Raw genomic sequence first — 25,697 nt, 5'->3', positions numbered from 1 at the left:
AGCTTTTGGTTTTTTCATGTTGTCAAAGAGTTGAACAATGATTTTTTCGTGTTGTCAAAGAGTTGAACAATGAAAATAGATGGCGAGTGGTTGATCGAATTGATCGGGTCATGTAGGAACAAGGTTCAAGTCTACCAGTCTATTAGGATGCCTCAGCTACATACATCACTACACTTCCACTTGACACCTATCGTAATGATAAACGGCTCGTCTCGCCGTGACCTTCTCTTGAATTCTCAAAACTTCTATCGCTCCACCCCCGCTGGGGCAGAAAACCCATCGTTGTTTTGGCTGTGCTACTGAAAGCTCTGGGGAAGTTGGAATATGAGAGCATTTATCTTGGGGTGGGCTTACTACTTAGATGCTTTTAGCAGTTATCCGGTGTGGGCGTTAGAGCATTGAGAGGACTTTTCCCTAGTACGAGAGGACCAAGAAGGATGCACCTCTGGTGTACCAGTTATCATGCCCACGGTAAACCCTGGGCAGCCAAGTGCGGAGCGGATAACTGACTTGATTAAGGATCCATTAGGGGTGGTGCATGGCTATCGTCAGCTCGTGCCGTAAGGTGTTGGGTTAAATCCCACAACGAGAGCAACCCTCGTGTTTAGTTGCCACTGTTGAGTTTGGAATCCTGAGCAGACTGCTGGTGATAAGCCGGAGGAAGGTGAGGATGACGTCAAGTCATCATGTCCCTTATGACCTGGGCGACACACTTGCTACAATGGCCAGGAAAAAGGGTCGCGATTCCGCGAGGGTGAGCTAACTCTAGAAACCCATCCTCAGTTCGGATTGTAGGCAGCAACTCACCTACATGAAGCCGGAATCACTAGTAATAGCCGTTCAACCATACGGCGGTGAATTCGTTCTCGGGCCTTGTACACACCACCCGTCACATTATGGGAGCTGGCCATGCCCAAAGTCGTTACCTTAACCGCAAGGAGGGGGATTACTTGGTGCAAAGAACCAACCAGACTGACCTAGCGGATAAATCAGGAATACAGAAACAAAAACTGCAATTGGACCGGAGAATGCGATTGCATTATAAGGTCGTAATTAAACAAATCGAGCAAGTTCAAATTGATGTAACATGAAACCTATTAGTCCGAAAGCGCCGTGAAGAGCAACAAAAGTCCACAGACCGCCTAATTGACACCAACGAGTAAAATCTCCTTGTGCTTCAGGGCCCCATAACGAATTTGAACCGATTGATTGTCTTCTCTTCCAATAGAAGACATTTGTCGGAAAGGTTATGATAAAGAAACTGTGACTCCAACACGTGACTTTATATAATAAAATTATTTGATATCAACATACTCATGAAAGTCTTTGAGTACTTTGGGATTCATTCAATATTAATTAGATTGAATGGATAATTGGTTTTGACTTATTTATATATGTATTTATTATTTTATATATATATATATTTATTTATTTATTTGAATATATTATGTATTTGTTTATGTATTTATTTGAATATATAAAGAATATATAAATATTTTTCCATATTTTACTTATCTTATATTGAACTTATAATTTCTATTATAAAATTCTAAATTAGAATTAATTCTAAATTAGAATATAGAATATTATATAAAGTATTAAAATTATTAGTATTTTAATATTCTATAAATATTAATTTTTTTCCTTTTTTATATTATAATTAAAATTATAGGTTTTAGGTTTATAGGGCTATATGGACTTGAACCATAGACCTTCTCGATAAAACAGATCAAACTTATTATTATCAAAGCAAATGAAAGGCTTTCATAAAAATTCTCGTAGAATCGAGAATGAAGTTTTCATTCTGTACATGCCAGATCATGAATTAGTAACTACATCCAATCTCCAAAAAATCCCAATTGTTTCGAACTTTTTGGAATGGAATTTTTACTGAATCCCCATGAATAGGATCAAACTTTATTCCATGGTATTTACATGAGATTCCTCTTTGTTATTCTTGAACAAGTCCTCGAGAAGGCTTAGTTGATCCATGATTTATGTTTTGTCTTTCGTTCAAGACAGCTATTCGAAATCTTAGTGAAAGACTGGATTTGTTATCTCATGTTTGCTTTTCGTGAAAAAATACCAATTGAAGCGGAGGGTTTTTTCAAAAAACAAGGAGTTGGGTCAACTATTCAATCAAATGATATTGAGCATGTTTCCCATCTCTTTTCAAGAAACAAATGGGCGACTCTCTTGTCGATCTGAATGAATCATCCTTTCCACGGAGAGAAATCTTTGCCTACTAGGCAAGAGGATAGCAAGTTACAAATTCTAGCTCGGTAGGACATGTATTTCTATTACTATGAAATTCATAAATGAAGTAGTTAATGGTGGGGTTACCATTATCCTTTTTGTAGTGATGAATCTTGGAATGCGTTCCTAAGAAAAGGAATTTGTACATTTTTGGGGTCCCGAAGAGGCGTGGAAACATATAAGAACTCTTAAATGGAAATGGAAAAGAGATATAACTCCAGTTCCTTCGGAAATGGTAAGATCTTTGGTGCAAGAACAAGCCTTTTTTTTTCTTTTTTTTTTAGTGTTTTTTATATTTTTTTATTATTTTATTATATAATATATATATATATACAATAGTTTATATAATAGATATGGAATGATAATGATATAGAATCAAATTCCATTTAGACCATTTAGATAAAATAAAAGCATTTATATTATACAATTAGATTATATAAAATGTATATAAAACGTATACATATATGTTATATATAATTCTATAATCATATAACATATATGTATAAAGAAAAGACTTGAAAGAGATATCAACAATCCATTCTACACAATCTACAATAGTCCAATATATAAATCCAATATAAAATTAGTAGATTAGTTCATATACAAGATAAAAGCAAGTATAAAATGGAGGAAAAGCAAGCATGATCCCTTATTGTATTCTCAAATTCTTATTTGAAATCTTATTTTTTTTTAAAAAAAATAATATTATTTATTATATTAATATTATTTTTCTTTTTTATACCTATACCCTTTCTTTCTATTCATGAATGAATTCTGCATATTTTTACATCTAGGATTTATATATACAACATATATTACTGTCAAGAGCGAATTTCTTAGATATTTCGATTAAAAAAAAGGTAATCGTGAGCATCAGCGTGTAGGTTCCAGATCCAAGTGGTAGTATCCGGTCCTTTAGCTATTGTTCTTGAGAAATGATTGGGTCTGGCCCATTCCTCGAAAGAAGTTTTTATGGAATCCCTATCTGCCAAAATTTTAACTTCTGGTTCCGACGAATGATTAATCATTGAATCCTTCTCTTTCTTGACAACACATACAAAGAGACCCGCCAATAGTTAAGTAATTAGTGAACCTATGAGAGATGTTTAGACTTAGTTTTTTATCTTCTATCTCCCATCTATCTATTTTCTTTAGTTATTCACTAAAGCAATTATGATCTGGAGGTCGATCCGCCCGACGGAAGCAAGAGTAACAATAATGTTTATAATGCTACAGCATTGGGTATAGTAAGCAAAATCATACGAAAAGAAAAAAAGGGGATTTGAATATATAAAGAATATAGAAATATTTTTCCATACTTTACTTATCTTATATTGAACTTATAATTTCTATTTATAATAATTTCTATTTATAATATAAATTTATAAATAGAAATTATAAATAAAATACAAAAAGAAGTTCTTACTTTAATCTCTAATATTTTTACTTTAATCTCTAATCAAGAATGTGTAATAGGACATCTTTGATTGTTTCACAGAGCCAATCGGAGACGTAATTCAAAATAAACTACTTTTTCAAATTAGCGAGTTTTTGATTCCCGAATATCTAACTGATTAATTAATTCTTTATAACATATTCTATTTTTCTTTGACAAATCAGACAGCAGCCATTGGCGTTTTCCCAAAATTTGACATAGGCCTCTTTGAGATAAATAGTCTTTTCTGTGCAATTCCTTTTCTCAAAACAAAAAAATAAGTCCCTTTTTACTTCTACCTGAGAATTCCCGAAAAATATTCATTTTTTTGTTTTACTTTACGGTGGATTTTATCTTTATTTAATACATATATAATATAAGTCTTTTATTATTATATGTTATATGATATATGAGACAAAAAAGAAGAAATAGCAAGATAGTTTATGTATATTAATGGAAGAAATAAAGATGTGGAAAACAAGATAGAGATTCTCTACAATGACACTGTAGGCCAATTGAAAAGGATGTAGTGCAGCTTGGTGGCGCGTTTGTTTTGGGTACAAAATATCACGGGTTCAAATCCTGTCATCCCTACCTATTGCTTATGGGCAGTAACCGACACAGGTGGGTAGGTAAAGAATACCTAGGGGGCATGAGACAACTCTCTCTAAGGAACTCGGAAAAATAGCCCCGTAACTTCGGGAGACGGGGTGCCTCCTCATAAAGGGGGTCGCAGTGACCAGGCCCGGGCCACTGTTTACCAAAAACATAGGTCTCTGCAAAGTCATAAGACCATGTATGGGGGCTGATGCCTGCCCAGTGCCGGAAGGTTAAGGAAGTTGGTGACCTGATGACAGGGGAGCCAGCGACCTAAGCCCCGATGAACGGCGGTCGTAACTATAACGGTCCTAAGGTAGCAAAATTCCTTGTCGGGTAAGTTCTGACCTGCACAAAAGGCGTAACGATCTGGGCACTGTCTTGGTGAGAGGCTCGGTGAAATAGACATGTCTATGAAGATGCGAACTTATAAAAGAATCAATTAAAAGAGATCCTTCAATTGGGAATTCATTAGGCCTTTTAGGAACAGCCTCTCAAATTGATAATTACCTTTTAAAAACTCATAATCAGATCTCGGTAACTAAATATTTAGAACTTGACAATTTAAAACATACTTTCAAGTACTTAAAATATTGTTTAATGGATGAAAACGGGAGAATTTATAATTCCCCTCCATGCAGTAACATCCTTTTGAATCCATTCAACTTAAATTGGCATTTTCTCCATCATAATTATGATCATAATTATTGTGTAGAAACATCTACAATAATTACCCTGGGGCAGTTTATCTGTGAAAATGTATGTATAGCTAAAAAAGGACTGTACCTAAAATCGGGCCAAGTTATAATTGTTCAAATTCGATGATTCCTATAGGACATGGTCAGCAAGAATTAATTATTGGGGACAGGCAAACCGGTAAAACAGCTATAGCCACAGATACGATTCTCAATCAACAAGGAAAAAATGTAATATGCATTTATGTAGCTATTGGTCAAAAAGCATCTTTTGTGGCTCAGGTGGTGGCTGCTTTGCACACCTCCGTTACCTTTTAGGAGGCCTACGCCTCATAGAAACTGTCTACCTGAGACTGTCCCTTAGCCTGTAGGTCCTGACATAAGGTTAGAATTCTAGCTCTTCCAGAGTGGTATCTCACTGATGGCTTGGGCCCCTCCGGAAGGAGGCCTTCTTTGCCCTCCACCTAAGCTGCACAGGAAAGGCCCAAAGCCAATCCCAGGGAACAGTGAATCTTCATAGGGTCTTTTTGTCCAGGTGCAGGTAGTCTACATCTTCACAGACATGTCTATTTCACCGAGCCTCTCTCCGAGACAATGCTCAGATCGTTACACCTTTCGTGCTGTTCGAAACTTACCCGACAAGGAATTTCACTACCCTAAGACCATTATAGTTACGGCTGCCGTTCACTGGGGCTTCAATCACCGGCTCCCCTATCATCAGATCACCAACTTCCTTAACCTTCTGGCACTAGGTAGGCGTCAATCCCCATACATGGTCTTACAACTTTGCGGAGACCTGTGTTTTTGGTAAACAGTCACCCAGGCCTGGTCACTATGACCCCTTTGTGAGGAGGCACCCCTTCTTCCGAAGTTACGGGACTATTTTGCCGAGGTCCATCAAGAGAGTTGTCTCGCGCCCCTAGGTATTATCTACCTACCCACCTGTGTCGGTTTCGGGTACAGGTACCTTTTTGTTGAAGGTTGTTCGAGCTTTTCTTAGGAGTATGGCATGGGTTACTTCAGTGCTGTAGCGCTTGGTACTCAAACATTGGCTCGGGGCATTTTCTCTACCCCTTCTTACCCTGAAAAAGCAGGGGCACCTTGCGTCATTAAACCGATAGCCATCTTTGGGCTAACCTAGCCTTCTCCGTCCCTCGGGACCAACAAGGGGTAGTACAGGAATATTCACTTGTTGTCCATCGACTACACCTTTTGGCCTGATCTTAAGCCCTGAATCACGCTCCATGGATGAACCTTGCGGAGGAACCCTTAGGTTTTCAGAGCATTGGATTCTCACCAATGTTTGCGTTACTCAAGCCAACATTCTCGCTTTCGCTTCGTTTACCACTACTCGTGCGGGTGCTTCCCTCGAGGCGAAACGCTCCCCTACTGATGCATTTTTACATCCCACAGCTTCGGCTAGGTATTTGACCAAATAAGATCATCCAGTTCCTATAGAACCTATCACTAAAATACCCCTAGAAAAGGATAGGGCTAAGCGGAGCAAAAAAGGTTTTCCATGAGATGGGAAATGAAAACTATTAGCCCCAGAGGAGGTTTATGAATAAATGATTATCTGATAATGAGCAAGGAATATCTGTCTTTCTGGTAAACAGGATGTATTGAACTCGTAACTCATTAGATACTTTTTATGAATGTCAACTAAGTATCATAAGTAAATTGCTCCCGGTTGTTCAATCATTTGATAACCAGAGTCATTCTTTGATAAGTGATCACTATGAGTCAGACTCCATAGAATTTGATCAATCCTTTTTTCTGTCGTTAAGGTGGAGAACTGAACCAAGAATTCTCTTTCTTTATCATCAATCGAATCACTGTTCGAGACCCAGGATTCTATTTTATCATCAATCCAATCATCGTTCATGTTTTTTCTTTTTCTTATCAATGAATAGATCTCTTTACTTGTATGACTTAGATGTCTCGTATTTCTCGAAAAAGCAATTTGATTGATGGGATTTGGTATGATACTTATGAAATCGACGATATCGATAAGATTGATATTCAAATATTTCTTCTTAGAACGTATTGATTTGACCCCATAAGCGGGACCACCACCCTCTAGCATGTTGCTGCCAAAAGCAGAACCCGTATTTCTTCTAGAGAATCTCCTAATTGTTCCAGAGTAACTAGAAAGAGATTCTTTAACCAGAAAGAATTCAGTTCAGATGTAGGATACCTATCCAGAAGTTTTCACAATTCAATCATGTATGATGGAATCATCAAAGATTTGATCCTTTTGAACTCTGTCTGTAACTCACTATAGGCTCGAGAAACAAAGAGAAGGTGTGTCCGAACGAGATATCCAGCAACAAGAAGAAGGAAAAGGATTGAATATAGGAACTCCCAAACATTTGGCGATCTCAGATGTGTAGATATCAATGGTGACTCATTATTTATAAATGCATCAAATAGAAATTTATAATTTTTTTTGTTATCTTCTGAATCAATTTTTATTTGTTCTAGTTTGATCTTTTTTTATTGTATCGACGAATCCATTTTTTTTTTAGAATGATAAGTGACCGTATCTTATAATGAAAATGCCTTTTATTTATATTTACTTTAAATTGAAATTGAACTTATTAGATTCAGTAGTAGGTTCATTCACATAATCTCTCGAATGAAAAGAAAAAAAGTCTCGTATGATCAGATCACTCAAAATAGGGTTAACACTAGGAAAAACCCACATACGGCGAACATTTTTTATTGCCGTTGGAAAATATAGAAGTCCTACTCCTATTAACATAGGAGTTGGAAGGGGAATGAAAGGTAGTCAATCCTATTTCCGATAGGAACAGTTAACAATTGAATCCAATTTTTCCCATTATTTTCGTATCCGTAATAGTGCGAAAAGAAGGCCCGTAGGAATAACAAATTAAAAGAGAATAGCAGAGAAAAGACTATACAAAGCTCTCTACAAGTGATATCCACCCCCAATGTGAGTTTTTCTATTTTTACTTGCCCCCCCACCATGATCGAATGAGATTGGATAAGAGGCTCGTGGGCTTGACGTGAGGGGGTAGGGATGGCTATATTTCTGGGAGCGAACTCTAGGCGAATATGAAGCGCATGGATTGCCATTTTTAGTATTGCTCCCATTGGACTTCTTATGTCATGATACGGGTCAAATAATAAATATTCCTTTTTAGGCGGTCTATGAGCTGCTGTGGATGGCATCTCGACCATCAAACAATTGAATTAATTGTTTAATTTGAAATTGTATTATAAAACCAAAGGACAATAATGAAAAGGACCATAATATATTATTTTATATATTAATTTTATAATATATAAAATTAGCTTATCGACCCCTCGATACTATTTATGATTCCTTTTTTCTATCTCATCAGCCCTTATTTCATGTCCTATTTGCTGCTGAGTATTGGAAACAGGCTATAGCGCTTACTCCTGGGAATTATATTGAAGCGCAAAATTGGTTGAAGATGACAAGGCGTTTCGAATAGGAACACTATTTTATCCTAACAAAAATGAAACAAATCAAAAAAGAATTTATAGAAAATATAAAAGTATAATTCACTCCGTCGCCACCCCCTTTGGGATTTCTCCCTCCTGTTGTTCCAAATCATTAATTAATTTGTACGACCATCGAGGAACTTTTTTACTAATTTCTTTTAGTTCGATATAGCAATAAAACCAAGACGTGTAGGCGGATCGACCCATCAAGTGCCCATTGAAATAGGATCCACACAAGAAAAGCACTTACCATTCGTTGGTTATTAGGGGCATCCCAATTTATTCTGCTTTTTCATTGGGGCTTGTTCTTGTTTGTATATCCTTATTCTATATTCTATTAAACTCTTATTTTGTAGTTGTGGCACAACTCCTTATTTACGTGGGAACTATAAATGTTTACGGCCTGGGTCGTTAGATAGGAATCCGAAGATAAAGAGCGAAACAAAGAATATTACTACCGTGCAAACAAATAGTTTGAGAGTAAGCATTACACAATCTCCAAAATTCTTTTTTAGGAAAAAAGAGAATAGATTCGCTATTTTATTTTGGACCGCATACCCTACTCTTTGTCTATTTTTACTTGCCCCCTGCTGCCGTGATTGAATGAGGATGGATAAGAGGCTCGTGGGATTGATGTGAGGGGGTAGGGATGGCTATATTTCTAGGAGTGACCTCCAGGCGAATATGAAGCGCATGGATACAAGTTATGTCTTGGAATGAAAGACAATTCCGAATCCGCTTTGTCTACGAACAAGGAATCAGGTTCATTGATATTCCTGGTATAGTAGATGCTATCACACATACAATCATACTCAATTCGATGGAATTGTTTGATCTTAAAGGGGATCTTCTATAATTTTGCACGTGAGGGGTTATTTCTTGGTTTCGTCCAATATCTTGTTATCAACAGTGCTTTTTGTTAAGTGCTTTTGATTTATTTCATGCTTACTCTTATGAAGTACTTTTGATTTATTTCGTGCTTACTCTTATGAACCAATGAAATACCTACGGCTTGATATATAATAAATTGTCCTTCATTTTTTATAGACAGACGGATTGGGTCAATAATCAATATTTCCTTTTTCGTCAATTCTATAAGAGTTAAATCTTTCTGAATCAGTAGAATATCTAGGCTCATTCTACTCTACCTTCTCAGAGTTCATTCTCCAGGGAACTCCATTTAAAACATTCCAATGGATTCCTTCCAACCTCCTTATTTTATGATCTCATTAGAAATCATATAAAAACAATTCCTATTTAATATAGCTATTTGTACAAGTATTTTACGATTAAAAAGCAACTGCCCCTTGTATAGATTGTGTATTAGTCTACTATAACTATAGTATACATTATTGTCTCGACTTACTGCATTTATTTGAGTGATCCACAAACACCGAAAATCTCTCTTTTGCCTATCTCTATCCCGATGAGCTGAAACTAAAAATATATATTATTTTGAGCGTGGGTTTTTGTTGGTAAAAAAAATAAATAAATATATTGAAGTAAGGTTTTCTGAAACGTATCAATAAGCTAGCCCCATACTTCGAGTTGTTTCATGCCATAAATAAACTCAAACACTCAAGATTTTAGCCCTTATAAAAAGAAAGCTGATTCTTGAACGCCTTTCACGCTCATGTCACGTCGAGGTACTGTAGAAGAAAAAACTGCAAAATCCGATCCAATTTATCGTAATCGATTAGTTAACATGTTGGTTAACCATATTCTGAAACACGGAAAAAAATCATTGGCTTATCAAATTATCTATCGAGCCATGAATAAGATTCAACAAAAGACAAAAACAAATCCACTATCTATTTTACGTTAAGCAATACGTGGAATAACTCCCGATATAGCAGTAAAAGCAAGACATGTAGGCGGATCGACCCATTGATTACCTTCCTCGCGTATGTATAAAACCGAACCCATTGGATTTCTAAAAAGGATTACTAAACCTTAACTTTTCGAGGAATCCTTCATCAACGAGAATGATGACCTTGGGTTGCACCAAGTCTGAAACCAAGTGGATTTATTTTTTGTCCCATAATCTCCCGAGATTCATTCAATATTAATTAGATTGAATGGATAATTGGCTTTGACTTATTTATATATGTATTTATTATATATATATATATATATATTTATTTGAATATATAAAGAATATATAAATATTTTTCCATATTTTACTTATCTTATATTGAACTTATAATTTCTATTTATAATATAAATTTATAAATAGAAATTATAAATAAAATACAAAAAGAAATTCTTACTTTAATCTCTAATATTTGTACTTTAATTAAGACCTGATCCCAGAAAGACTAAAAAAAAATCATGTATTGGTCTAGGCAAATCCATTATATGTAAAAAAAGAGATAAAAAATCGAAATTTTTTTCATGACTTTATTAAGACCTGACCAAAAAAATTTTTGTATGATTTATAATCAATTCCTAATTGAATAGAATCCTCGGGGATGTGAATTAATATGGGTACAGATATTGGACTAATTTCTTTCAGGCCACATTAAAATTACCTTATGGGGAGGTCCGTTTGATACCCAAAAACTGCTCAATAACAGTCGGACAAGTGGGGAATGTTGGGGTGAACCAGAAAAGTTTGGGTAGAGTCAGATCGAAATGTTGGCTAGGTAAGCGTCCTGTAGTAAGAGGAATAGTTATGAATCCTGTAGACCATCCCCATGGGGTGGTGAAGGGATGACCCCAGTTGGTAGAAAAAAACCAGCAACCCCTTGGGGTTATCCTGCACTTTGAAGAAGAAGTAGAAAAAGGAATAAATATAGTGATAATTTGATTCTTCGTCAAACGTAATAAATAGAATTTGTTTCTTTGTCTTTACAAAAAAAAAAAAAAGGAGTAATTAATTGTGACATGTTCACTAAAAAAAAATCATTTTGTAGCGAATCATTTATTAAGAAAAATAAATATGTTTAACACAAAAGCAGAAAAAGGCAACAGGTTTTGGTCCCTCTATTCAGAGGTTCGAATCCTTCCGTCCCAGAGCATGCCCAACCCATTATAGAATTATAAAATATATAATTCTATATATCATAAAAAAGATTGCCTTTTAAAATAAAACACATTTCTGTTTAAGAGTATAATATTGGATTGGAAAAATTTTATTAGTATTCATACATTATTAGACCTTTTGAATAACAATGAAGAAGACTTTATGAAAATGAAACATTTTTGCATAGAAGATATAAAACATATATTGGACATTCTAGAAATAGAAAAGTATTTCGCATAAATTTTAATGGATTATTTCTTTTTTTTTTTCTAAAAAAAAAGATAAAAATGAGTTTTGAATCTTTAGCATATTCCATATACTCAGAATAGATCCAAAATTGAATTGAACATCTTTTTTTCTTAAGAATGAAATATAGAATTATTTTGGTGGAACACAAAAACTATTTCATTCCAAATTAAGATCCATTTGATTAAAAACCATTAACAACAAAAATTTTATATTTCTTGAACTTAATCAATGAACTTATTGAAAAACCACCATTAAATTTTAAAGAGCTTTCTTTACTTTCCGAAGAAGAACAAATAAAAATTGATTCAGAAGATAACAAAAAAAATTATAAATTTCTATTTGATGCAGTTATAAGAGACCCTAGCAATAAAAAAATTAGAAAAAACGACTCTTCTCAATTGACCCCTATATAGATAATACACATTCCAGTTGACCGAGTAATTCTAATTGTTTCGAAGCAATCCACAGAGCGGTTCATCCTATTCAGATATTCATGACCAAGAAGTATTGGATTCTCTTTGACAATATGAAAAAACCAAAAGCTCTGCCCTCCCTCTCTATCTATCCAAGGGATGGAAGGGCAGAGGCCTTTGGTGTCCCCTCCAGTCAAGAATTGGGGCCTCACAATCACTAGCCAATATGCTTTTCTCTCATGCCTTTCTTCATTCATGGTTCGATATTCTGGTGTCCTAGGCATAGAGGAACCACACTAATCCATCTCGAACTGTTCTTTTTTTATTTATGTTAGCATTTCGTATAGAGGTTATTATGTCAACAATAGTGTCTTTATTCATGATAAACTCAGATTATTGTTGTACTCGAATTTTGATATAATCAAATTGTAAAAATTGAATCGAAGCATGATAATTTCCTCAAAATTTCCTAAAATTACCTATAGGCATCATATACAAATAAGATACTCGATTTATCTGTTTAAAAAATTTATGTTATGGGGTTTACATATACCCCTAATTGCTGGATCGAGTCAAGTATCATAATTTCTTCTACCCATCCTGTATATTGTCCTTTTCATTCTGTGTTGGAATAGAAACTGATTAGTAGTCGAGATTTTAGAAAAAAGGTTCTTCATATTCGTACGAGAAAACAACTTTTTCTTTTTTCGATGTGAATTTGACACAACATGGAGGAACCCACTATTTGCTATTTATAATAAAAAAAAAACTTTTTTCAATTCAAAATAATTGAAAAAGATTTCATCCTTCCGCTTTACTAATTTTTAACTTTGCTTTGGTGAAACCTTTATTGTGATTAGCATTTGCTGTTGCAGAAGAAACCAATTTTAAAATGGGAGAACATGCTCGATAGGGCATGAGTTTAAGTATCAGAAGTGTTTATTCATAAGAACGCCCACGAATCTGATCAATTACTCTTCGCACTTTGTGAGCAGGCATATCTATAAATTCACCTATAGCGTATTCTTCTATATATCGGTCCGTCTTTTTCTTCTTTCTTATAAGGTTTATTAGTATGATGAATGCGCTAACTATGGTTCAAGTACTATGGTTGGATTTTTTGAATAGGATATGCAAGTGCGATCTGAACTAATCTTCATATTTATTATTTCTACACATCTATAAAACATATTTATTAGAAATTTGATATTTTGATATTTATTAAATATATAAATATATATTAGATATAAATATAAATTCTTTATAAAATCTATATGGCTGTATTCAATCTAGAGTTTAATAGATTTAAAATGAATTATAGATTTTAAAGGATTTGATAGATTGTAATGAAATTTTATAGATTTCATAAAAAATTATAAAAATCCAACAAAATCTTTAGGGTTAAGACTTGATTTCATATTGATAATTTTCTTCATAATTTTACTGTTAAAATCCTTTCAAATCCATTAAAATTGTTTATTTTTTAAAAGTTTTTAAAATTAATAACTTTTTGAATACTATTAGATTTTAAAATAATTTTACAAAGTCCTAATTAAATATGTCTAGATTTTATAGACTTTCATAAAATTCATTAAAATCTAAATTAAATATCATTGGACTTGTATAGATTCCTTTAAAATCTAAATTTAATACCTCCAAACTTTTAAAAACTTTTAAAATCTTTCAAACTCTAGATTGAATACACCTCCCAATGAAATTCCATTACAATCCATCAAATTCTTTAAAATATATAACTCATTTTAAATACATTAAAACCCTTATTAATAAACTTAAATTATGTTCAAATTTCTTTTTTTTTTCCTTTTTCTTCTTGTAAAAGTTATTTTTTTTATAATTTTGCAAAAATTAATTTGAATAATTGAAAGTTTTGTTAATATATATTTATTCTTGTAACTTAAAATTTTGGGGAAAGCAGCGGAAGCAGGAGATGACACTGACTTTGGGGAGCTCTACCTCTTCAAATGGACTACTATTCTTATACTTCCAACCACCCTTATAATCTTGAACATGGTGGGACTTGTGGCAGGCATTTCTGATGCTTTTAACAATGGTTATGGTTCATGGGGTCCTCTGATTGGGAAGCTATTTTTCACCTTCTGGGTCATTGTCCATCTCTATCCCTTCTCAAAGGTTTGATGGGAAGGCAAAACCGGCCTCCTACCATTGTTGTACTTTGGTCAATTTTTCTGGCTTCGATCTTCTCACTCAGTTGGGTTCGAATTGATCGTTTCTTACCTAAGAAAATTGGACCAATTCTTAGACAATGTGGGGTGGAATGATAGATAGCCAAAAGGTGTTGATTTTTTTTTGTTTTTTGTTTTTTGTTTTTTGTTTTTTGTTTTTTGTTTTTTGTTTTTTTTTTTTTCCCTTTCCCCTCTGAATGGTTTTTCTCTGTAGTTTAAAGGCACTTTTCCTTGTCTGTTTCTTTTATCAGAACTCCATAAAAGCTTCAAAAGAGAGTGATTTGAGCACATATGATGGTGAAGAGAGGTTAAGTTGGTGGTAATTAATGTGTCAGAAAAGGAAGCAACTGGCATTTCTCATGGTCTTTGATTACCACCATTACACTTACATGTGTCATGAACTGCATATAAGAAATACAGCAGTATTGTATCTCAACCAAACCTTTTTGAGATTTTGATCGATATCTTTTGCTTAATTTTGCAGATTGAGTTTGTTCTTGTAGCTTTTTTTAGATTTTTATGTTCTACATTTTCTTTCTCCACTTATATTAAGAATTATACATACTTTTTTTTTTTTTTTTTTTTTGATAGAAAAGAATTATACATACTTGCCAAACTTCCTCCCTTGACATTGACATTGGATCGAAAGTTTATGAATATAAATAGAAAAGTTTTAAAATGGTCAAGTGGTGGGTGAGACAGTAACTTAAGAACTAAAATTCTAAATGTATAAATAACATATTGAAGTATATGAAACCCACTATTATTTAATTGGTAATAAGCCAAACGAATAATATTAAAACTGAAATGCGAACTCTTTTTTTTTATTGGAATTTATTATAAAGTGGACTTTGACTATTATACTTTAATAGTTGACTCACGAGAACTGATACGATGCAGCAAGCTTTAATTAAGCTACGATCATTTTACGGAAATTGTTCTTTGTAGTAATGAAAATAGGTGAAGTTTACCTCCTCTAGTTTACTTATTAACTACAACAGTGCTAAGCTTTTAATTATTTTGTATATAAGCTGTCAATATGATTCTAGTGCAAAGTTGTAATTTATTAAAATGCAAATATGATTTATAATATCACATTTTATTAAAATAACATCTGTATTTTATTAAAATATAAATATTCGCGTTGAAAAATTCTAATATAAGCTATAGTCATTTATATTTTCAACCTAATATCTCCTTAATTTTTTTTTCCTTTCTAACTGTATTAACAATAAGGAATCAAATTTAGATTTTTTTTTTTAAGATAATAATTTTTAATTGTAGGCTGTTTCCATATAAGGATTAGTGATTTTCAATTTTTATATTAATTTCTTAGGACAATTTGCATATACTTTATGCAACAGCAAGTTTCAAATTACTGCTGCAAAGTCCACGTAATTGTCAATATTTTATAAAATCATAAAAGGAAAAATGAACCAAGAAGAATCTCTAGAATGCAAAGCATGGTGGAATGGATGATGCCTAGTGGCCAGCCAAAGATAGTCCAGTGTCAGTCTTTATCGCAATGGAGACAAGGGCTGAATTAGAAACAGACATTATAAATTAACCAATAAGCATTTCCATCATTGGCAGCCAAGTTTTGGCTCTGGAAAATAAAAGTATTAAAAAGTGGAAAATATAAGTCCGAACTTCAGCTAAAAGCCAGTACGTGAAAATCGAAGAATCAGACGACTAGATTGCCAAATAAAAAAAATAAAAAAAAATAAAAAAAAGTAATAATAATAATAAAAGCTGTGAACCCAAAGCATTACTCGGAGCCCCGAGAGACAGAGATTTGCTGATATGGAGCTTTACCTATTTTGCTGTTCTATTTACTGAAACCAGTTAGCTTCTGCATTGAAATGGTGGAAAATGGGTGGGGCAAGCAACGCTGAGTCCGAGCTGATAATTCTTGAGCCACAAAACGCATTGTGGGCCTTGACTCAGGATTAGTCCGAGTGCAAGTCAAAGCTACTTGAACCAAAAAAACCACAGCTTCAGCCAATTCACCACTAGGTGCAGACAGGTTCTGGTCTATAACATCTTTCAAAAGCAATTCAACATTCTTATCTTCCGCTAAAGTTTTAGACCAAACCGACAATAATGACGCAGGCATTTCACCAGGATGTTTTCCCATCATTATTTCCAATGCCACCACTCCAAAACTATATACATCGCATTTGTCCGTCACTCTCATTGTTTGTGCTAACTCTGTAATAAATTAAAACAATAAAAATAATTCAAAGGATATATATATATATATATATATATATATTGATCAAATAAAACTAAAAATATTAATTTACCTGGGGCCATGTAACCGTACGACCCAGCAGCGTTGGTCCAGTTGGATGAGTCGGGATTCAATAGTTTCGCCGTTCCGAAATCCGAAAGCCGTGGCTCGAAATCCGATCCCAGCAATATATTGTTCAGAGAAACATCCCGGTGAACGATCGGAGGCAAACAGTCATGGTGCTAATAGGCCAGCGAGTGAGCGAGTCCTTGCACGATTCTAATCCTTTTTTCCCAACCCAGACGATCTTCTACCTTATTATCCAAACCGTACAATACTTTACCCAAGCTTCCTCTCTCTACGTATTCGTATACCAAGTACATACAACCCCTCCTGGAGCAAAACACATATAGCTTTATGATATTCCGGTGCCGGACTTCCGTCAGAGTTCTTATCTCGTTCTCGAAACTTTGCCGGTTTATCGCGGGAATATTGGCCGAGTCTTCCATATTCAGACGCTTCACTGCAACAGCGAGACCGGAAGACAAAACCGCTTGTAGACGACACCGAACCCTCCTTTTCCGATGCAGTAGTTGGAGTTGAAGTCCTCGGTGGCTTGCACGATTTCAAGGTGTGAATCTCGCTTCTTTTTCCCATATCATGGACTCCGATTTGTCCAAATCTTTGCGACTTTTGATTTCTTCGTCTTGGAGCTTGGATTTCCGATTCATAAAAGTTATGCAGAACACAGTGGCAAACACAAACAGAGTACATGTGGGAACGAGGACTCCGATCAGAATCTTCCTAGTACTTTTGTTGGATTTTTTGTTGGACAATAATGCACATGGAGTCAACCAAGATACATTTCCACACAAACCAGAGTTTCCAACAAAAGCATTTGCAGGAGGGTTTTGGAAAAAGCTTCCATCGGTTGGAATTGGACCGCTCACGTTGTCGTGGGAAAAATCTGCGGATTGCAGACTAGACATCTCGGAAAGCGATGAAGGAATCTGACCCGAGAGATGGTTATTAGAAAGATTCAGAATTTCCAAAGCTTTAAGCTTGAAGAAGTTTGACGGGATTTGCCCAGATAGGGAATTGCTGCTGAGATCCAAAACAGCTTGCAAGGAAACCAAGTTGCCGAGCTCGGACGGTATTTCGCCTGAGAGATTGTTGTGGCTTAGGTTCAGGCTTGATAGTTTCTCACAATTTTCGAGCAGTTTTGGAATGCTGTTGGAAAATTTGTTTGCTGATAAATCAAGCAATTCTAAAGCAGTCAGCTTGCTTATATTCTGTGGGATTTCCCCTGACAAATGGTTGCGGCTGAGATTAAGGTCATATAGCCGCACTAGATTTCCCAGCTCTACCGGAATTTCCCCGGTCAAGTTATTGGAGTCCAAGATCAGACGTTGCAACTGACGCAACTTTCCAAGCTCACGTGGGATATGCCCGGAAATTTTATTCCGATCCATCTGCAAGTTTGTGAGATTTTGACACTCACCCCACCTAGATGATATTTCACCCATAAACTGGTTTCCGCTTAGAGAAACGTATTCTAGACTTGGATAAACACCCAATGCATCAGTAATGTTGCCTCTGAGTTTGTTCTTATCGAGACGTGCTATTCTTAATTCGGAACAATTTCTCAAGCACTCAGGCAATGCCCCTGTAAAACTGTTGTTATTCACTGTGAGAACCTCAAGCGCATAGCCGCTGCATAGTTCTGGTGGCAGTTCTCCGGAGAAACTGTTGTTTGAAAAGCTAACTGTAACCAAACCAGGACTGTACTTTCCAAAATCTCTTGGAATGGTTCCATTGAAATTATTGGTGAACAGAGAGAATCCCACCAATTTACTGAGGCTAGAAATGGTATCCGGCAACTCACCGGACAATGCATTGGTGTTGACATCGAAATTAACCAGGGACGTCATGTTTCTAATCTCCGGCGGTATTGTCCCATTGAGGTTGTTGTAGAAAAGTTGCATGTATTCGAGGTTTATGAGACCATACAGAGTGAGAGGTATTGGACCAGAGAGATCATTTCCCGAGAGGTCTAATTCTTGCAGGGCTTTCATGTTTCCCATCTGATGGGGACTTGGGCCAGATAAACTATTATTGTACAGATAAAGGTGAGTTAGATTTTCCAACAAGCCAATCTCCGGCGGAATTTCCCCACTAAAGTTATTGTTTTGAAGTTGCAAGGACTTCAGTTGAGTCCAGTTGGAGATGAGATCAGGGGAAATTGTGCCAGAAAATAAATTATCAGATAAACCCAAATTGACAATATTTTTTATGTTGGATAGGGACGGAGGAAGTTCCCCACTGAGGTGATTCAGAGCTAATGCTAAGTAGGTGAGATTAGTACAAGAACCAAGCTCACGAGGGATTGTTGAGTTAAGCAAATTTTGCCGGAGATCCAGGTAGGAAAGCTCCTTTAGTTGGCTTATGGAGGAAGGAATTTTACCTTGAAAGGAATTGTTGAACAAATCAAGAAGTTCAAGTTTAGGTAGAAAACCAATGTCCTCAGGAATTGTTCCATTGAATTGGTTGACTAGCAGATTGAGGTGTTTGAGTTTGGAAAGTTTGGAAATGTTTGATGACAAGGGTCCTGTGAACTGGCAATTTGTGAGATTGAGATATTGAAGCTTGCCCAGATGCTAAATACCCAATCTGGTATTTGGCCGGTCAATTCCTGATTCTAGGACAAGTCTAGGAACGTCAAGTTCCTGCAATCTGATATGAAATCTGGGAATTCTGAATCAAGACTATTAAGATAAATATCAAGGTGGGTCAACAATGGCATGGATGAAAATTTAGACCAGTCAGGGGATTCTAAATAGTTTGCTCCAAGGTCCAAGTACCATACCTTCTGGAGATTGCTGAGCTGATAGGGAATGGTACCATTGAGATTGTTGTTGTGGAAACTAAGATAGCGAAGTTCTGTTAACCTGCTTATCTCCAAAGGTATTTTACCTCCCAAAAAGTTGTTGCCAGTATCCAACAAAGTGAGCTTGGACAGGTTTCCAATGGCTGCAGGTATTGGCCCGCTGAGATTGTTGTTGTTGAGGTTAAAGACTGTGAGATTTAGAAACGAAGTGAAATTGAAGTGGGTTAGAGTTCCGGTGACATTGAGGTTGGAGAGGTCTATTTGGGATATTGAAACTTAATTCAATACAGAACTCATCACAGCAAGCATATAGAAAGAAACAAACAAGAAGAATCACACAAAGAACACACAAATTTTACGAGGTTCGGTCTAGAAATGACCTACATCCTCGATGAACCCCATCCAAGAAGTTCTTACACTATGAACAAAAACAAATACACCATTGCAGCAGTTTCTCTCTTGATTTTACAGATTCTCTACACCCATAAACCACACCAGAAACCCCTTTACAACCTCTCTCTTTCTCATAAATCACTCACCCAGAATGATCCTAAACAATACCAAGAGAAAGAGAAATACAATGAGAAAGAGGCTACAAGAAGAAAAGAGAAAACCAGAAGAAAAAAAAGGCTTTGATCGAGAACTAACTGCTTCTGTCATATATTTTCTGTTTCTGCAGTTAAACCATTATTTATAAACCTCCAAAACAGAAAACTAACCACTAACTCATCCTAACCACTTCCTTAAGTGCAACAGCACCGTTTCACAACTGATGCTTATAAGAAACGTTGACTTTGACCATCTCTCAATTGAATCACAATCAGCATACTCCACCTTGATTCAAGTGAGAGGATAAATTGTGTGCAAGACTCTTTGGACTTCTCAGTTCACTGACTTAAGCTATCAACCAGGTTCAACTCTTAGCAAACTTTTGCAAGTTTCAAGTTTACTAACTGGAAGCACTTTAGTTCCCATATCTGCTGGATTATGTGCTGTTGCAATTTTCTCCAAGCCAATAACTCCTTCATTCACAACATCTCGTGTGAAAGGGTACTTCACCTCAACATGCTTTGTTTGATTATGATAAACCAGATTTTTACACAAATGAATTAAGCTTTGACTATCTGAAAATACAATAACTTCACCCTCTAAAAGCTTCAATTCTTGTAGCAAACCCTTTAACCAAAAATCCTCTTTCATAGCTTCTGCAGTAGCTATATACTCAGCTTCGGTTGATGATAATGCCACCCTTGGTTGTAGCCTAGACTTCCAGCTGACACAATTATTGCAAAGTGTAAATACATAAGAACTAGTTGACCTTCTTCTATCTCTGTCACCTGCATAATCAGAGTCTACATATCCTTTGAGAACCACACCTTCTTTGCAGTGACTAAACATCAAGCCAACATCACAAGTCCCCTTAAGATATTTTAGAAGCCATTGAAGAGCCTCCCAATGTTTTCTTCCAGGATTTGCCATATATCTACTAAGAACACTGATTCCATGAGCTAGATCAGGCCTTGTACAGATCATAACATACATGACAGACCTTATTGCACTTGCATAAGGCACATTACTCATGTCTTTTTCTTCTTCTTCGGTTTGAGGACACAAACTGGCAGATAGCTTAAAATGATTCCTAAGTGGTACATTTGTTGAATTTGTAGCACTCATTAAAAACTTAGAAAATATTTTCTAAATATAACTTTTCTGATTCAAGAAAAGCTGATTCTTCAATCTGTCCCTTCCAATACTCATGCCTAAAATTTTCTTTGCTGGTCCAAGCTCCTTCATGTCAAATTCAGCCTTCAACTCATCCTTAATATCCTTGATATTCTTCATATTTTGACCAGTTAATAGCATATCATCTACCTATAAGAGTAAATAGACTGATTCATGATAGTTTTCACCTTTGTAGTATAGACAACTATCATAGCTGCTCCTTTTAAAACCAACTTTTAACACATAAGTGTCAAATCTCCTATACCACCGCCGAGGAGACTGCTTCAAACCATATAATGATCTCTTTAGCAAGTAAACCATCTCCTTATTTGAGTTTGAGACTTTAAAACCTTCAGGTTGCTTCATATATATAATCTCATCAAGCTCACTATGCAAAAACACTGTTTTCACATCAAGTTGTTCCAGCTCCCAGTTGAAATGAGCAACTAATGATAAAATCATCCTAATAGTTGTGTATTTCACCACAGGTGAGAAAATTTCAGTATAATCTATCTTTTGTACCTATGTGAATCCTTTGGCAACTAATCTTGCCTTAAATCTGACTGGATCAGCACTTGATATCCCCTCTTTCACTCTAAAAATCCACTTACAGTCAACTACCTTTTGAGTTGTAGGTTTAGGAACCAACACCCATATCTTATTCTTGTGTAAAGACTCAAATTCTTCCAACATAGATTTATACCACAATCTGGAATGCTTACTCTTCATAGCTTCAGAATAGGACTTAGGTTCCTCATCAACAAGTTCCTGAAAACATATTAGAGCAAACATAGTGGAGTTAGAAGAAATAAATTTGACAGGGGGTTTTACCACTCTCCTTTGCCTATCTCTGGTCAGCTGGTAATGTTGTAGAGGATTTGTGCTTTCAGCAATTGATTCTTCTTCAGTTTCTTGATCTGGTTGCTCATTTTTAGATTCTGGAAGTTGTGTTTCAACTTCAGCTTCCACTTGGGTTGTTTGGTCCTCCTTTGCCTTCATATATGGCTCCACCTCAAACTGAACTGACTTATCTTTGGTGGAAATATCAATCCCTGCATCTTTATTACTCAAGCAAGGCATAATATTTTCATTAAAAATAACATCCCTACTTATTATGGTTTTAAAACCTTTCAAGTCTCTTGCCCACAGCCTATAGCCTTTAACTTCCTCGGGATAACCTAGAAAAACACACTTCAATGATCTAGGTTCAAGTTTCCCTTCACTTTGATGAGCATATGCTGCACATCCAAAGATTTTTAGCCTAGTATAATCTGCTAGTTTGCCTGTCCACATTTCCTCAGGAGTTTTGAATTCTATAGCTGTTGATGGACATTTATTAACCAAATAAGTTGCTGTCATAATAGCTTCACCCTAAAATGGTTTTCGTAGAACAGAACTTAGCAACATGCACCTAACCTTGTCTAGTAGGGTCCTATTCATCCTCTCAGCAACTCCATTTTGCTTAGGGGTATAACTAACTGTTCTATGTCTAAGAATTCCAATTTCTTTGCAGAAATTGTCAAATTCTAGATTACAAATTTCTAGCCCATTATCAGTTCTTAACACTTTCAATTTTTTCCCTATTTGGTTTTGAACTAAAGAGTGCCAATGTTTAAATTTAACAAAAGCATCACTTTTATTTTTGAACAGAAAAACCCAAACTTTTCTGGAAAAGTCATCAACAATTGAAAGAAAGTACCTGTTACCTCCATGTGTAGGTGTGCTGGCTGGTCCCCATAAATCTGCATGTGCATAGTCCAGTATAGAGGTAGCTTTATGTGTTCCTAGCTTGAAACTAAACCGATGTTGCTTCGCCAATATGCAGTGTTCACAAAATTCCATCTTGCTGATTTTGTTCTTGCCAAACAGCCCTTGCTTGTTGAGAATCTGCAGGCCTTTCTCACTGATATGTCCCAATCTTTTATGCCAAAGTTGGGTTTCATCTGGACTTGAAGTTATAGCTGCTGCATTAGTTCCAGTTACTGTTTTTCCTTGCAGAACATACAATCCATTTCTCTTGAGTCCTCTCATGACAGTAAGAGCACCTTTGCTGATCTTCATGGACCCATTTTCAGACTTACAACTATAACCTGATTCATCCAAGACTCCAAGTGAAATGAGACTTCTTTGCAGCTCAGGAACAAACCTTACATTGCTCAAGGTCGTTACCACTCCATCACTCATTCTAATAGGAATATCTCCTGTTCCAGTCACATTACAAGCTTGATTATTGCCTAACAGCACTTGACCACCATTTAAGTTTCGAAAATTAACAAACCACTCTTGTCTTGGACACATATGAAAGGTACATCCAGAATCCAAAATCCATTCTTAACTGGTTTGATCCATTAAGACAGCCAAGACATCTCCAATGTCATCCTCATTGCTTAATATCGCAGCATCTCCATTTTCAGAATGTTTCACTCTATTTTCTTTATTTATCCTCTTGTAGCAATCTTTAATAAGATGACCTTCTTTCTGGCAATAATAACATTTCCTTCCTCTGTTTCTTGACTTGGATCTAAACTTGTCTCTAGATTTGCCCCTGAAATGGTTATTATAGCCTTTTGAAGTTCTAACAAGATTTCTTCCTCTAGTAATCAGACCTTCCCCACTAGTGTCTGGCCTCTCAATCTTCATTTCCAACTCTTTTGCTCTCAAGGAATTTATGACAATATCAGTGATCAAAATCTCTCTTCCATATTTAATTGCATTTTTAATATCCTTATAACTATCTGGAAGAGAATTTAATAAAATCACTGCATGATGTTCATCAGTGAACTTTTCATTACAGTTGGCCAGATGTAAACCCAATTTGTTAAATTCATCAAGATTCTCCTCTAAATCCTTTGATGGATTCATCTTGAAACCAAACAATTTTTCCAGCAAGTATATTTTATTTGGCAGTGATTTAACCAAATATAATTGCTCTAATCTACTCCAGATTTGAGAAGTGGTCTTAGAATCATTTACCTTCCTCAAGATGCTATCAGACAGATGTAAAATGATGGTGTTGTAGGCAATTTCATCCATGTCTTTTCTCTGCTCTTCCGTGAGACTCTCTGGAAAAGACTCATCTATGGCTTTGGCCACTTTTTGTTGCACCAGAACTGCTTTCATCTTCTGCCTCCATAAGAGAAAGTCTCATTTCCCATTAAAGACCTCTAACTCTACCTTTGAACCCATTTAGCTTGCTGGTTCGTCACTCAAGAATTTCCTCAAACAAATGGCAGGCACACGTTTCTTTCTTATGAATGATTATACAAGAATGCTCTGATACCACTATTGAAACTTAATTAAATACAGAACTCATCACAGCAAGCATATAGAAAGAAACAAACAAGAAGAATCACACAAAGAACACACAAATTTTACGAGGTTCGGTCTAGAAATGACCTACATCCTCGGTGAACCCCATCCAAGAAGTTCTTGCACTATGAACAAAAACAAATACACCATTGCAGCAGTTTGTCTCTTGATTTTACAGATTCTCTACACCCATAAACCACACTAGAAATGCCTTTACAACCTCTCTCTTTCTCACAAATCACTCACCCAGAATGATCCTAAACAATACCAAGAGAAAGAGAAATACAATGAGAAAGAGGCTACAAGAAGAAAAGAGAAAACCAGAAGAAAAAAAGGGCTTTGATCGAGAACTAACTGCTTCTGTCATATATTTTCTATTTCTGCAGTTAAACCATTATTTATAAACCTCCAAAACAGAAAACTAACCGCTGACTCATCCTAACCACTTCCTTAAGTGCAACGGCACCGTTTCACAACTGATGCTTATAAGAAACGTTGACTTTGACCATCTCTTAATTGAATCACAACCAGCATGGGAGACTGTTTTGGTGGAGTTGTCACAGACAATGGAAGACCAGTTGCAAAGGTTGTTGAGGCTGGTGAGGGACCATGAATTTAGGGAATCTGGTGGAGCAAACAAGCTCTTCTTCCATTGGACAAGAGCTTCAGCTTGGGTTCTTGCAGATGATGTGGTCTTCAATGGAAGCAAGGAGAGCAAAAGAACATGAACAAGGAGAAGAACAGGATAATTCTGAATGGGTTTCATGGTGGTGTTGACTTTTCCCTACGTTTGAAATCTTGATCTGCCCAATGTGGGTTTGCTCTCTTGTTACCTTTATAGACAAAAGTGAGTCGGAGGAAATTTTGTCTTCATTTCTTTGCAATATGCTTGAAAGCATATAAATCCCTATTTCTATATTTACCATAATTTGTCTATTTAAGGGCGAAAGAAAAAGAAATAAAAATAAAGCATTTTCTTTGCCTCGTAAGCGTTATTTTCTTTCTTTCGTTGCAGCTGTGTGTGAAATAGATCTCTAATCTAAAAGAGCCGCATATAAAACTAAGAATATGTCACATCGTTTTTAAAAGTCAAGCTGAGTTTTGATATTAATGTGTCCAAGTTTTCTTTACGTTCATCTATTAATGTACATCCACATAAAGTTTCCACACCAATTTTTAA

General features: G+C 35.6%; 1 pseudogene; it reads right to left on the bottom strand.

Moving 5' to 3' along the window:
* Positions 1-16,045: 16,045 nt before the first annotated feature.
* Positions 16,046-25,295, bottom strand: LOC107425801 (MDIS1-interacting receptor like kinase 2-like; annotated as a pseudogene).
* Positions 25,296-25,697: the final 402 nt, after the last annotated feature.

This window comes from Ziziphus jujuba, chromosome 9, assembly GCF_031755915.1.
Source record: "Ziziphus jujuba cultivar Dongzao chromosome 9, ASM3175591v1".
In the NCBI taxonomy this organism is placed as follows: domain Eukaryota; kingdom Viridiplantae; phylum Streptophyta; class Magnoliopsida; order Rosales; family Rhamnaceae; genus Ziziphus; species Ziziphus jujuba.
This window is presented reverse-complemented; position numbering and strand designations above follow the sequence as displayed.